This window comes from Triticum dicoccoides, chromosome 2A (assembly GCF_002162155.2).
Source record: "Triticum dicoccoides isolate Atlit2015 ecotype Zavitan chromosome 2A, WEW_v2.0, whole genome shotgun sequence".
Classification (NCBI taxonomy): domain Eukaryota; kingdom Viridiplantae; phylum Streptophyta; class Magnoliopsida; order Poales; family Poaceae; genus Triticum; species Triticum dicoccoides.
In genome coordinates, this window is record NC_041382.1 from 669,986,331 (window position 1) to 670,001,759 (window position 15,429).

Sequence of the window (15,429 nt, forward strand, 5' to 3'; positions counted from 1 at the left end):
TTTTACTTTGCATCTTTATACCAAAAAAACCAAAATATTATATCTATCAGATCTCACTCTCGTAAGTGACCGTGAAGGGATTGACAACCCCTAATTGCGTTGGTTGCGAGTAGCTATAGCTTTGTGCAGGTACGAGGGACTTGAGCATGGCCTCCTACTGGATTGATACCTTGGTTCTCAAAAATTGAGGGAAATACTTACGCTACTCTGCTGCATCATCCCTTCCTCTTCGGGGAAAACCAACGCAAGCTCAAGACGTAGCAAGAAGGATTTCTGGCGCCGTTGCCGGGGAGTCTACGCAAAAAGTCAACATACCAAGTACCCATCACAATCCCTATCTCTCGCATTACATTATTTGCCATTTGCCTCTCGTTTTCCTCTCCCCCCAATTCACCCTTGCCGTTTTATTCGCCCTCTCTCTCTCTATCCTCCCTCTCTATTTGCCTGTTTTGCCCGCTTGCTTTTTGTTTGCTCGTGTGTTAGATTGCTTGTTTGTCGCGATGGCTCAAGATACTACCAAATTGTGTGACTTCACCAATACCAATAATAATGATTTCCTTAGCACTCAGAATGCTTCTCTTACCGATGCTGAATCTTGTGAAATTAATACGGCTTTGTTGAATCTTGTTATGAAAGATCAATTCACCGGCCTTCCTAGTGAAGATGCCGCTACTCATCTGAATAGCTTCGTTGATTTATGTGATATGCAAAAGAAAAAAGATGTCAATAATGATGTCGTTAAATTGAAGCTATTTCCTTTTTCTCTTAGAGATCGTGCTAAAGCTTGGTTTTCGTCTTTGCCTAAGAATAGTATTGATTCATGGAACAAGTGCAAAGATGCTTTTATCTCTAAGTATTTTCCTCCCGCTAAGATCATCTCTCTTAGAAATGATATTATGAATTTTAAACAACTTGATCATGAACATGTTGCACAAGCTTGGGAGAGAATGAAATTAATGATACGTAATTGCCCTACTCATGGTTTGAATTTGTGGATGATTATACAAAATTTTTATGCCGGATTGAATTTTGCTTCTAGAAATCTTTTAGGTTCGGCCGCGGGAGGCACTTTTATGGAAATCACTTTAGGAGATGCTACTAAACTCCTAGATAATATTATGGTTAATTATTCTCAATGGCATACTGAAAGAACTTCTAATAAAAAAGTGCATGCGATAGAGGAAATCAATGTGTTGAGTGGAAAGATGGATGAACTTATGAAATTATTTGCTACTAAGAGTGTTTCTTCTGATCCTAATGATATGCCTTTGTCTACTTTGATTGAGAATAACAATGAATCTATGGATGTGAATTTTGTTGGTAGGAATAATTTTGGTAACAACGCTTATAGAGGGAATTTTAATCCTAGGCCATATCCTAGTAATCCTTCTAATAATTATGGGAATTCCTACAACAACTCTTATGGAAATTATAATAAGATGCCCTCTGAATTTGAGAATAGTGTTAAAGAATTTATGAATTCACAAAAGAATTTTAATGCTTTGCTTAAGGAGAAATTGCTTAAAGTTGATGATTTGGCTAGAAACGTTGATGGAATTTCTCTTTAGGTTGATTCTTTAAAGCTTAGATCTATTCCTCCTAAACATATCAATGAGTCTCTTAAAGCCATGAGAATTTCCATTGATGAGTGCAAAGAAAGAACCGCTAGGATGCGTGCTTCCAAAGATGCCTTTATTAAAGCGTGTTCTTCCAATTCCTATGAAAATAGAGATGAGATCTAAAAGTTATTGATGTGTCCCCTATTAAATCTTTGTTTTGCAATATGAATCTTGATGAAACTGAATATGATCTTCCTTTACCTAGAAGGCGTTCTAAAAATTCGGAGTATTTAGATCTTAATAATGAAATTGATGAAAGTGGGATTGAAAGAAATAAAAATCTAGATGTTGCTAAACCCACTATATTGGATTTCAAGGAATTTAATTATGAAAGTTGCTATTTAATTGATTGTATTTCCTTGTTGCAATCCGTGCTAAATTCTCCACATGCTTATAGTCAAAATAAAGCCTTCACAGAACATATTGTTGATGCCTTGATGCAATCTTATGAAGAAAAACTTGAGTTGAAAGTTTCTATCCCTAGAAAACTCTATGATGAGTGGGAACCAACTATTAAAATTAAAATTAAAGATCATGAGTTTTATGATTTGTGTGATTTGGGAGCTAGCGTCTCTACTATTCCCAAGACTTTGTGTGATTTGCTAGATTTCCGTAATTTTGATGATTGCTCTCTAAACTTGCATCTTGTAGATTCCACTATTAATAAACCTATGGGAAGGATTAATGATGTTCTTATTGTTGCAAATAGGAATTATGTTCCCGTATATTTCATTGTTCTTGATATAGATTGCAATCCTTCTTGCCCTATTATTCTTGGTAGACCTTTCCTTAGAACGGTTGGTGCGATTATTGATATGAAGGAAGGGAATATTAGATTTCAATTTCCATTAAAAAAGGGCATGGAACACTTTCCAAGAAAGAAAATAAAATTAACATATGAAACTATCATGAGATCCACTTATGGATTGCCTACCAAAGATGGCAATACCTAGATCTATCCTCGCTTTTATGCCTAGCTAGGGGCGTTAAACGATAGCGCTTGCTGGGAGGCAACCCAATTTTATTTTTATTCCTTACTTTTTTGTCCTGCTTAGTAATAAATAAATTATTTAGCCTCTGTTTTTGTTGTGTTTTTTGTGTTTAATTAGTGTTTGTGCCAAGTAGAACCATTGGGAAGACTTGGGGAAAGTCTTGTTGAACTTGCTGTAAAAAACAGAAACTTTAGCGCTCACGAGAACTGCTGTCATTTTTATTTGAAGAGTGATATTTAGTTACTTCTTTTTGAAGATGATTAATATATAAATTCCTCACGTCCATCAATTTATTTTAGAATTTTTGGGGTTCCATATCTTGCGCTAGCTACAGATTACTACAGACTGTTCTGTTTTTGACAGATTCTGTTTTTTGTGTGTTGTTTGCTTATTTTGATGAATCTATGGTTAGTAAAATAGTTTATAATACATAGAGAAGTTGGAATAAAGTAGGTTTAACACAAATATAAATAAAGAACGAGTTCATTACAGTACCTTGAAGTGGTCTTTTGTTTTCTTTTGCTAACGGAGCTCACGAGTTTTCTATTTTGAGTTTTGTGTTGTGAAGTTTTCAAGTTTTGGGTGAATTATTTTGATGGATCATGGAACAAGAAGTGGCAAGAGCCTAAGCTTGGGGATGCCCATGGAACCCTCAAAATAATCCAAGGACACCAAAAAGTCAAAGCTCGGGGCATCCCCTCTTTCGTCCACTTCCATCGGTAATTTACTTGGAGCTATATTTTTATTCACCAACATGATATGTGTTTTGCTTGGAGCGTCTTGTATTATTTGTGTCTTTGTGTCTTAGTATGCCACAATCATCCTTGCTGTACACACCTTTTGAGAGAGACATACATGAATTAAAATTTGATAGAATACTCTATGTGCTTCACTTATATCTTTTGAGCTAAGTAGCTTTGCTCTATGTGCTTCACTTATATCTTTTGAGCTAGATAGTTTTGCTCTATGTGCTTCACTTATATCTTTTGAGCGTTATAATTTTGCTCTATGTGCTTCACTTAGATCTTTTAGAGCACCTTGGTGGATTTGTTTTAAAGAAACTATTGATCTCTCATGCTTCACTTAAATTATTTTGAGAATCTCTTAATAGCATGGTAATTTGCTTAATAATAATATGCTTGGTATTCAAGATTTGTGAAACTTTCTTTTGAGTGTGTTGAATACTAAGAATATATTGAAGCATGATAATTGTTTTGAGATATGGAGGTGATAATATTAAAGTCATGCTAGTTGAGTAGTTGTGAATTTAAAGAATACTTGTGTTAAAGTTTGTGATTCCCGTAGCATGCACGTATGGTGAACCGTTATGTGACGAAGTCGGAGCATGATTTATTTATTGATTGTCTTCCTTATGAGTGGTGGTCGGGGATGAGCGATGGTCTTTTCCTACCAATCTATCCCCCTAGGAGCATGCGCGTAATACTTTGCTTTGATAACTTCTAGATTTTTGCAATAAGTATATGAGTTCTTTATGACTAATGTTGAGTCCATGGATTATACGCACTCTCACCCTTCCACCTTTGCTAGCCTCTCTAATACCGCGCACCTTTCACCGGTATCATACACCTACCATATACCTTCCTCAAAACAGCCACCGTACCTACCTATCATGGCATTTCCATAGCCATTCCGAGATATATTGCCATGCAACTTTCCACCATCTAGTTCATCATGACACACTCCATCATTGTCATATTGCATATCCTGGTACACCACCGGATGCATTCACATAGAGTCATATTTTGTTCTAAGTATAGAGTTGTAATTGTTGAGTTGTAAGAAAAATAAAAGTGTGATGATCATCATTATTAGAGCATTGTCCCAAGTGAGGAAAGAATGATGGAGACTATGATTCCCCCATAAGTCGGGATGAGACTCCGGATGAAAAATAAATAAAAGAGGCCAAAAAAGCCTAAATAAAAAGAGGCCATAAATAAAAAAAAGAGAAGAGAAAAGGCCCAAACAAAAAAAATATAAATAAAAAAATGAGAGAAAAAGAGAGAAGGGACAATGTTACTATCCTCTTACCACACTTGTGCTTAAAAGTAGCACCATGTTCTTCATATAGAGAGTCTCATATGTTATCACTTTCATATACTAGTGGGAATCTTACATTATAGAACTTGTCTTGTATATTCCAATGATGGGCTTCCTCAAATTGCCCTAGGTCTTCATGAGCAAGCAAGTTGGATGCACACCCACTTAGTTTCTTTTTGAGCTTTCTTATACTTATAGCTCTAGTGCATCTGTTGCATGACAATCCCTACTCACTCACATTGATATCTATTGATGGGCATCTCCATAGCCCATTGATATGCCTAGTTGATGTGAGACTATCTTCTCCTTTTTGTCTTCTCCACAACCACCATCCTATTCCACCTATAGTGCTATATCCATGGCTCACGCTCATGTATTGCGTGAAGATTGAAAAAGTTTTGAAAAAGTTAGAGTATGAAACAATTGCTTGGCTTGTCATCGGGGTTGTGCATGATTTAAATACTTTGTGTGGTGAAGATAGAGCATAGCCAGACTATATGATTTTGTAGGGATAACTTTCTTTGGCCATGTTATTTTGAGAAGACATAATTGCTTGGTTAGTATGCTTGAAGTATTTTTTTATATGTCAATATAAACTTTTGTCTTGAATCTTTCTAATCTGAATATTCATACCACAATTAAGAAGATTTGCATTGAAATTATGCCAAGTAGCACTCCGCATCAAAAATTCTCTTTTTATCATTTACCTACTCGAGGATGAGCATGAATTAAGCTTGGGGATGCCTGATACGTCTCCAACGTATCTATAATTTTTGATTGCTCCATGCTATATTATCTACTATTTTGGAACATATTGGGCTTTATTTTCCACTTTTATATTATTTTTGGGACTAACCTATTAACCGGAGGCCCAGCCCAGAATTGCTGTTTTTTTGCCTATTTTAGTGTTTCGAAGAAACGGAATATCAAACGGAGTCCAAACGGAATAAAATCTTCGGGAACGTGATTTTCTCACCGAACGTGATCCAGGAGACTTGGACCCTGCTCCAAGGAACAAAAGAGGCGGTCACGAGGGTGGGGGGCGCCCCCTGCCTCGTGGGCCCCTCGTTGCTCCTCCGGCGTACTTCTTCCTCCTATATATACACACGTACCCCCAAACGATCAGAACGGGAGCCAAAAACCTAATTCCACCGTCGCAACTTTCTGTATCCACGAGATCCCATCTTGGGGCCTGTTCGGAGCTCCGCCGGAAGAGGGCCGTCATCACGGAGGGCTTCTACATCATCATAGCGTCTTCGATGAAGTGTGAGTAGTTTACCTCAGACCTTCGGGTCCATAGTTAGTAGCTAGATGGCTTCTTCTCTCTCTTTGAATCTCAATACAAAGTTCTCCCCCTCTCTCTTGGAGATCTATTCGATGTAATCTTCTTTCTGCGGTGTGTTTGTTGAGATCGATGAATTGTGGGTTTATGATCAAGTCTATCTATGAATAATATTTGAATCTTCTCTGAATTCTTTTATGTATGATTGGTTATCTTTGCAAGTCTCTTCGAATTATCCGTTTGGTTTGGCCAACTAGATTGGTAGTTCTTGCCATGGGAGAAGTGCTTAGCTTTGGGTTCAATCTTGTGGTGTCCTTACCCAGTGATAGAAGGGGCAGGAAGGCACGTATTGCATCGTTGCCATCAAGGATAACAAGATGGCGTTTATTTCATATTGCATGAATTTATCTCTCTACACCATGCCATCTTGCTTAAGGCGTTACTCTGTTTTTAACTTAATACTCTAGATGCATGCTGGATAGCGGTCGATGAGCGGAGTAATAGTAGTAGATGCAGAATCGTTTCGATCTACTTGTCATAGACGTGCTGCCTATATACATGATCATGCCTAGATATTCTCATAACTATGCTCAATTCTGTCAATTGCTCAACAGTAATTTGTTCACCCACCGTAGAATACTTATGCTCTTGAGAGAAGCCACTAGTGAAACCTATGGCCCCCGGGTCTATTCTCATCATATCAATCTCCATCACTTTAATCTTGCTTTGCTTTTTTACTTTGCTTGTACTTTTTACTTTGCATCTTTATACGAAAAAAACCAAAAATATTATATCTATCAGATCTCACTCTCGTAAGTGACCGTGAAGGGATTGACAACCCCTAATCGCGTTGGTTGCGAGTAGCTATCGCTTTGTGCAGGTACGAGGGACTTGAGCATGGCCTCCTACTGGATTGATACCTTGGTTCTCAAAAACCGAGGGAAATACTTACGCTACTCTGCTGCATCATCCCTTCCTCTTCGAGGAAAACCAACGCAAGCTCAAGACGTAGCATATAGCAGGAAAATGAATGCTCCCTATGGTAGCTTGTGATATATCTCTAGATTCCCACACAGTTATACTAGCAAGAAAATCTCTAAATAGGTTCACTAGCACTACCCCATTGTGGAAGTTTGCAAGCAGTGGTAAAGTCCTCTAAGTCCATAGTATAAGAATTTTCATAGAGATCAAACATGACAGTTTGAGAATTGCGTGAAGATGAAAATTCAAACCTCCTCACAAAGGAACTAGTGAATTAGTGGTACTGACGGCACTTTTCTGCCTCGAAGCTCACAAGACCAGCGTTACGCAAATATGCGTTAAATTCTTCCTTAATTCCTGCTCGATCTATGAAGTCCTCTGAAGGCCATTCACAAGGCCGCACTAGAGCGTCCCTTGGTGGCTCATCATCAGTATCACGCATTGCAAGCCTGGGTCCTTGTTTCCTTGAAGAACCACCTTGGTACATTTTCCTAAGCATATTTTTTCCTCTGAAAAATTTCTGAAAATTTTAGTAACTTCAAATAAAAGTAAACCAAACTCAACAAAATTGATAGTAACTACTCCTACAAGTGCCTAGAGCCTATATCATGCATTAGAACTACTTAGAACCATATAAATTTTACATGCAAGCTCAAGAACATGGTCACCTAGGCAGCACAAATTTGCAATGAATAAAGCACTAGAACAAAAACTAATTGGACCAATGGAGGAGTCACATACCAGGGAACAATCCCCCAAAGCAATTTTGTGAGAGGTGCTTTGAGCAAAGAGATCGAAAATCGTAGCAAAATGAGGTAGAACTCATGCTTGAGCTGGTTAGTGGTGTTTGTGAGAGGAAGAAGGAGTGTGTGGGTGTAGGAATAAGTGGAGGGGAGCCACCATGGGCCCATGAGGCAGGGGGCGCGCCCAGGGGGGTGGGCGCGCCGTGGACCCTCGTGGCCAGGTGCTTGCTCCCCTGCTGTGTTCTCAGTGCCAGATATTCTCAAATATTCCAGAAAAAATCATATTTAAATTTCAGGGCATTTGGAGAACTTTTATTTTCATGGTATTTTTATATTGCATGGATAATTCAGAAAATAGACATAAATTATTATTTTTGCTTTATTTAATATAAATAGCAGAAAGTAAAAAGAAAGAGGGTACAGAAGGTTGTGCTTTCTAACTTCATCCATCTCATGCTCATCAAAAGGAATCCACTAACAAGGTTGATCAAGTCTTGTTAACAAACTCATTTCGAGTAACATGAAACCGGAGAAATTTCAAATAACACTAGGTTACCTCAACGGGGATATGCACATCCCCAACAATAAGAATATCATATTTCTTCTTGATAGTAGGAAGAGGAAATTCAAAACCTCCAAAAATAATCGATGGAATTTTTCCAATAGAATTGATACTGTGGACTTGAGGTTGTTTCCTCGGGAAGTGTACCGTATGCTCATTACCATTAACATGAAAAGTGACATTGCCTTTGTTGCAATCAATAACAGCCCCTGCAGTATTCAAAAAAGGTCTTCCAAGAATAATAGACATACTATCGTCCTCGGGAATATCAAGAATAACAAAGTCCGTTAAAATAGTAACGTTTGCAACTACAACAGACACATCCTCACAAATAACGACAGGTATAGCAGTTGATTTATCAGCCATTTGCAAAGATATTTCAGTAGGTGTCAACTTATTCAAATCAAGTCTACGATATAAAGAGAGAGGCATAACACCGGCTCCAAGATCACATAAAGCAGTTTTAACATAGTTTCTTTTACTGGAGCATGGTATAGTTGGTACACCGGGATCTCCTAGTTTCTTAGGTATTCCACCTTTAAAAGTATAATTAGCAAGCATGGTGGAAATTTCAGCTTCCGGTATCTTTCTTTTATTAGTAACAATTTCTTTCATATACTTAGCATAATGATTCATTTTAAGCATATCAGTCAAACGCATATGCAAAAATATAGGTCTAATCATTTCAGCAAAGCGCTCAAAATCCTCATCATCCTTTTTATTGGATGGCTTAGGAGGAAAAGGCATGGGTTTTTGAACCCATGGTTCTCTTTCTTTACCGTGCTTCCTAGCAACAAAGTCTCTTTTATCATAACGTTGATTCTTTGATTGTGGGTTATCAAGATCAACAGCAGGTTCAATTTCTGTATCATTATCATTACTAGGTTGCGCATCAACATGAACATCATCATTACCATTATCACTAGTTTCATGTTCATTACCAGATTGTGTTTCAGCATCAAAAATAGAAATATCATTGGGATTCTCAAGTGTGTCAATAATAGGTTCACTAGAAGCATGCAAAGTCCTATCATTTTTATTTTTCTTCATTTTAGAAGGACTAGGTGCATCTATATCATTTCTCTGAGAATCTTGCTCAATTCTCTTAGGATGGCCCTCAGGATACAAAGGTTCCTGGGTCATTTTACCACCTCTAGTCATAACTCTAACAGCATTATAATTTTTCTTACTATTTAATTCATTGAGCAAATCATTCTGAGCTTTAAGTACTTGTTCTACTTGAGTGGTAACCATAGAAGCATGTTTACTAATGAGTTTAAGTTCACCTTTAACTCTAGACATATAATCACCCAAGTGTTCAAGCATATAAGCATTTTGTTTCAATTGTCTACCAAAATAAGCATTGAAGTCTTCTTACTTAACCATAAAGTTACCAAACTCATCCAAACATTGGCTAGCAAACTTAGTAGGAGGGATTTCACCTTTATCATATCTATAGAGAGAATTTACCTTTACTACCTGTGTCGGGTTATCAAGACCATGTGTTTCTTCAATAGGTGGTAAATTAAGACCATGTATTTCTTCAATAGGAGGTAAATTCTTAACATCTTCAGCTTTAATACCCTTTTCTTTCATGGATTTCTTTTCCTCTTGCATATCTTCAGGACTGAGAAATAGAACACCTCTTTTCTTCGGAGTTGGTTTAGGAATAGGCTCAGGAGTTGGCTTAGGAAGTGTCCAATTATTTTCATTTGTCAACATATTATTCAATAGAATTTCAGCTTCATCTGGTGTTGTTTCCCTGAAAACAGAACCAGCACAACTATCCAGGTAATCTCTGGAAGCATCGGTTAGTCCATTATAAAAGATATCAAGTATTTCATTTTTCTTAAGAGGGTGATCAGGCAAAGCATTAAGTAATTGGAGAAGCCTCCCCCAAGCTTGTGGGAGACTCTCTTCTTCAATTTGCACAAAATTATATATATCCCTTAAGGCAGCTTGTTTCTTATGAGCAGGGAAATATTTAGCAGAGAACTAATAAATCATATCCTGGGGACTACGCGCACAACCAGGATCAAGAGAATTAAACCATATCTTAGCATCACCCTTTAATGAGAATGGAAATATTTTAAGGATATAAAAGTACCGAGTTCTCTCATCATTAGTGAACAGGGTGGCTATATCATTTAATTTAGTAAGATGTGCCACAACAGTTTCAGATTCATAACCGTAAAAAGGATGAGATTCAACCAAAGTAATTATATCAGGATCAATAGAGAATTCATAATCCTTATTAGTAACAAAGATAGGTGAAGTAGCATAAGCGGGACATATTTCATTCTAGCATTCAGAGTTTTTTTGTTTAAGCTTAGCTAATAATTTCTTAAGATCACTTCTATCATTGCAAGCAAGAAAATCTCTTTTAGTTTCTTCATCCATAACATAGCCCTCAGGCACAACAGGCAATTCATATTTATTAGGAGAGCCTTCATCATCACTTTCATCAATATTATCAGTTTCAATAATTTCATTCTCTCTAGCCCTAGCAAGTTGTTCATCAAGAAATTCACCAAGTGGCAGAGTTGTATCAAGCATAGAAGTAGTTTCATCATAAGTATCATGCATAGCAGAAGTGGCATCATCAATAATATGTGACATATCAGAATTAATAGCAGAAGCAGGTTTAGGTGTCGCAAGCTTACTCAAAACAGAAGGTGAATCAAGTGCAGAGCTAGATGGCAGTTCCTTACCTCCCCTCGTAGTTGAGGGATAAATCTTGGTTTTTGGATCTCTCAAGTTCTTCATAATGATAAGTAGATATAAATCCCAAGTGACTCAAAGAATAGAGCTATGCTCCCTGGCAACAGCGCCTGAAAATAGTCTTGATAACCCACAAGTATAGGGGATCGCAACCGTTTTCGAGGGTAGAGTATTCAACCCAAATTTATTGATTCGACACAAGGGGAGCCAAAGAATATTCTCAAGTATTAGCAGCTGAGTTGTCAATTCAACCACACCTGGAAAGTTAGTATCTGAAGCAAAGTGTTTAGAAGCAAAGTAATATGATAATAGTGGTAACGGTAGCGAAAGGTAACGGTAGCAAAACTAATATTTTTGGTATTTTGTAGTGATGATAACAATAGCAACGGAAAAGTAAATAAGCGAAGAACAATATAGGGAAAGCTCGTAGGCAATGGATCAGTGATAGAGAATTATGCCAGATGCGGTTCATCATGTAACAATCATAACCTAGGGTGACACAGAACTAGCTCCAATTCATCAATGTAATCTAGGCATGTATTCTGAATATAGTCATACGTGCTTATGGAAAAGAACTTGCATGACATCTTTTGTCCTACCCTCCCGTAGCAGCGGGGTCCTAGTGGAAACTAAGGGATATTAAGGCCTCCTTTTAATAGAGTACCGGACCAAAGCATGAACACATAGTGAATACATGAACTCCTCAAACTATGGTCATCACCGGGAGTGGTCTCCCGATTATTGTCACTTCGGGGTTGCCGGATCATAACACATAGTAGGTGACTATAGACTTGCAAGATAGGATCAAGAACTCACATATATTGATGAAAACATAATAGGTTCAGATCTGAAATCATGGCACTCGGGCCCTAGTGACAAGCATTAAGCATAGCAAAGTCATAGCAACATCAATCTCAGAACATAGTGGATACTAGGGATCAAACCCTAACAAAACTAACTCGATTACATGATAAATCTCATCCAACCCATCACCGTCCAGCAAGCCTACGATGGAATTACTCACGCACGGCGGTGAGCATCATGAAATTGGTGATGGAGGATGGTTGATGATGACGATGGCGACGGATTTTCCTCTCCGGAGCCTCGAACGAACTCCAGATCAGCCCTCCCGAGAGAGTTTAGGGCTTGGTGGCGGCTCCGTATCGTAAAACATGACGAATCCTTCTCCTCTATTTTTTTCTCCCTAAACACGAATATATGGAGTTGGAGTTGAGGTCGGTGGAGCTCCAGGGGCCCACGAGGCAGGGGGCGCACCCCCACCCTCGTGACTAGCGTGTGGGACCCCTAGCCTTGATTCTTTGCCCGTATTTTTTATTATTTCCAAAAATAATCTTCGTGGAGTTTCAGGTCATTCTGAGAACTTTTGTTTTTGCACATAAATAACAACATGGCAATTCTGCTGAAAACAACGTCAGTCCGGGTTAGTTCCATTCAAATAATGCAATTTAGAGTCTAAAACAAGGGCAAAAGTGTTTGGAAAACTAGATACGACGGAGACGTATCACCCCCCACCACGTTTGTCTTCGGTCTGTGGGAGAAAACGCGTCTGGACGGCCCTGCGGACCGATACAAGCCCGCATTGGATGGCTTCCAATGCTCGGACTTATGCGGGAAGTTTGCGGGTCAGCATTGGAGATATAAAAAGTGGAGAAACAAATAAACATGTACAACTATATTTCAAATTTTTAAAAATACAATATAAAAAGTGTAAAACTATATTTGCGCATCAAAAAAATTTAATATAAAAAATCCAAAATCTAAAAAGTGCGCGCGCACCATCTAGCAGAAACAGGCGGCCGCATCCTGGCCACATGACCGCGCCATGGATCACGCCTGCGTGGGCCAGGTGCCACCTAGTCGGGATTGGCCCCGCCCGTGGTCGTGGGTGGTTTTGTCCTCATCCGGATGTGGGGAGGCCCACCTCTAAGCGATAGAAGAGGGAGGAGAAGGGGTCGTGGGCGGCGGTTTCGAAATTGGTGCCTGAAATCCCTCGCGTCGGTGCTCTCTTCCCATTTCAGTTTAGTCTTCGTCCTTGCCAGGCCTCTCCACCGAACGGGCCACGATATGAGGGAGGCGTGACGGAGTCCTCAAGTCGGCGGCGGGCTTGCGGGTGGCTCTCCACGGAGGGAATCGCTGGTGCTTGTCGGCGTCAGAGGTATGCTTTGCTTCTCCTTGTTTGTCCTTCCTCTCTCTATCTCGGTGGGGCACATATTTTACCGGACTATGGGGGATGCTTCCTCGGATTCGAACGGCGTGAACTGCTCCCATTTATGGTCAATTTATCACATCTCTCCCTCTGATGCGGTTGAGCCTTTTCTCTGGTAGCACACCCCTAACGGTGGTCGGGATCTATGGCACAGAGGTGTAGTTGGGTAGGGCACGGGTACTAGTTTCGCTACGGTGTTCGATAGCTAGCAGGGGATGCACGTCCACGATGCCTGTTGTGCGATTTTAGGGTGATGGGTAGCGTTTGTTTGTTGTCCATGTTGTTGATGTTAAGGGGCAGGGGTTTGAGATTTGTTCATGATTTCTCCTAGTCCTTCTCCAAGTTCTATTTTGTTTGTTGTTAGATGTGCGCAATGCAATGACTGATTGAACTTGTTGTATAGAGATTTTTGATTAGTTGCACAAAATTCTACCCAGTTGGCTGCATCCATATAGTAGTTGGCTGTCCATATGTTCTACAGTTGCACCAGTTGTCTTGCTCAGTTGGCTTACTATTTGTACTAGTTGGGTGTCTATACGTTGTTCAGTTGCACAAGTTGCCTGCTCAGTTGGCTGCATCACTATACTAGTTGGCTGTCCATATGTTCTACACTTGCACTAGTTGTCTTGCTTAGTTGGCTTGCTGTTTTGCACTAGGTTGGCTGTCTATATGTTGTTCAGTTGCACAAGTTGCCTGCTTAGTCGGCTGCATCCATATACTAGTTGGCTGTACACATGTTCTGCATTTTTGCACTAGTTGTCATGCTTAGTTTGCTTCCTGTTTCGTACTAGGTTGGTTGTCTATATGCTGTTGAGTTGCACAAGTTGCTCTGATTCCGTGTTCGAGTTGCTCCCGTAGGTGCCCTGCCGGCGCACCTACTTGTCATATATTCTACTTGGCTATGCATTTCTTTTGTCCTAGTCCTTCTTTTGTTTGTCCGAGTTGCACAACTTATCATACTTAGCTGGCTGCCTTTAGTTAACTATTTCCTGCCTAGTTATTACTTGCCTTAGTAAAACTAGTTGGCTTATATGCTGTCCAGTTGCACAAGTTGACTGCCCAGTTGGCTGCATCACTGTAGTAGTTGGTTGTCCACATGTTCTACCGTTTTTGCACTAGGTGTCCTGCTTATGCATGGAGGTCTGCAGATCAAAGAAACCTTTTATGTTTTTCCTAGTTTGCTTGCGCATCTTCTAACTATGTTTTTTTCTTGTATTTCCCCCGTAGGCTAAAAATAGTTATAATAGGAGGAGATGCGGATGGCAATGAAGAGGATGTATTTTTTTTTTCATTTTTTCTGTGTCTTTGAGTTTTTTCTCAACTTATCCATGTATGCTCATATCCACTTTTTTAAGTTTTTTCCGCTTGCTTATTTAGGGTTCTGGAAATCGGCCCCTTCGCCGGAACTCGAAGCGTGCCGCTGATCACCAGCCACGCTCTGCGTGTAGTGATCAGTATGGAAAGGAAGTTGAGGTAAGTGTCATGTGATGACACAAGCACCTTATTTTGGTTTTGTGGGTCATATAATAATTTTTTTATTTTTTCCCATGCCCATGTTTTTTATTTTCTTAGGGTGTTGATTAGTTTCGGGTTGTAAAGTGGACTAGACATGCAACAGTTGCAGGGGGAGCTGAATCATCTACTAAGGTAAATAAATCCTTGAATATGAGTGTTTCTCACTTTTTAGATGCTGATAAAATTACGTAGCCGTTGGCACCACTATTTGTTGTAGTTGCACAATAACCATATTGTAGTTGACATCAGTGGTCATCTTGATCTAAATACAGTTTTCCCAGAAGTTGACATGAGTTGGCATGCTCTGCTTTTCATTGTTGTAGAGTGTTTTTTTGTATTTAGTCGGTATGCTCCTTGTTTTTTACATGTGATCTTTTCTATACCACCATGTGTGCAGGCATGAGTTGCTGGAGGAGCTGCCTCATCTTTCGCAGCAGATGCTGAGGTATGTGGGCATTTTTTGGGTTAATGAGCTATTGAACGGTTTCTTGCAAACTTTTTTTAGTTGATGTTATCTTCTTGCAATATCATGCTTATAGTTGCACATCCCCTAGCTTTGTACTCCCTCCATTCCAAAATATAAGTATTTGTAGGGATTCCACTATGGACCACATACAGATGTATATAGATGCATTTTAGAGTGTAGATTCACTCATTTTGCTCCGTATGTGATCCATAATGGAATCTCTTCGAAGACTTATATTTAGGAACGGAGGGAGTAGTTGTTAG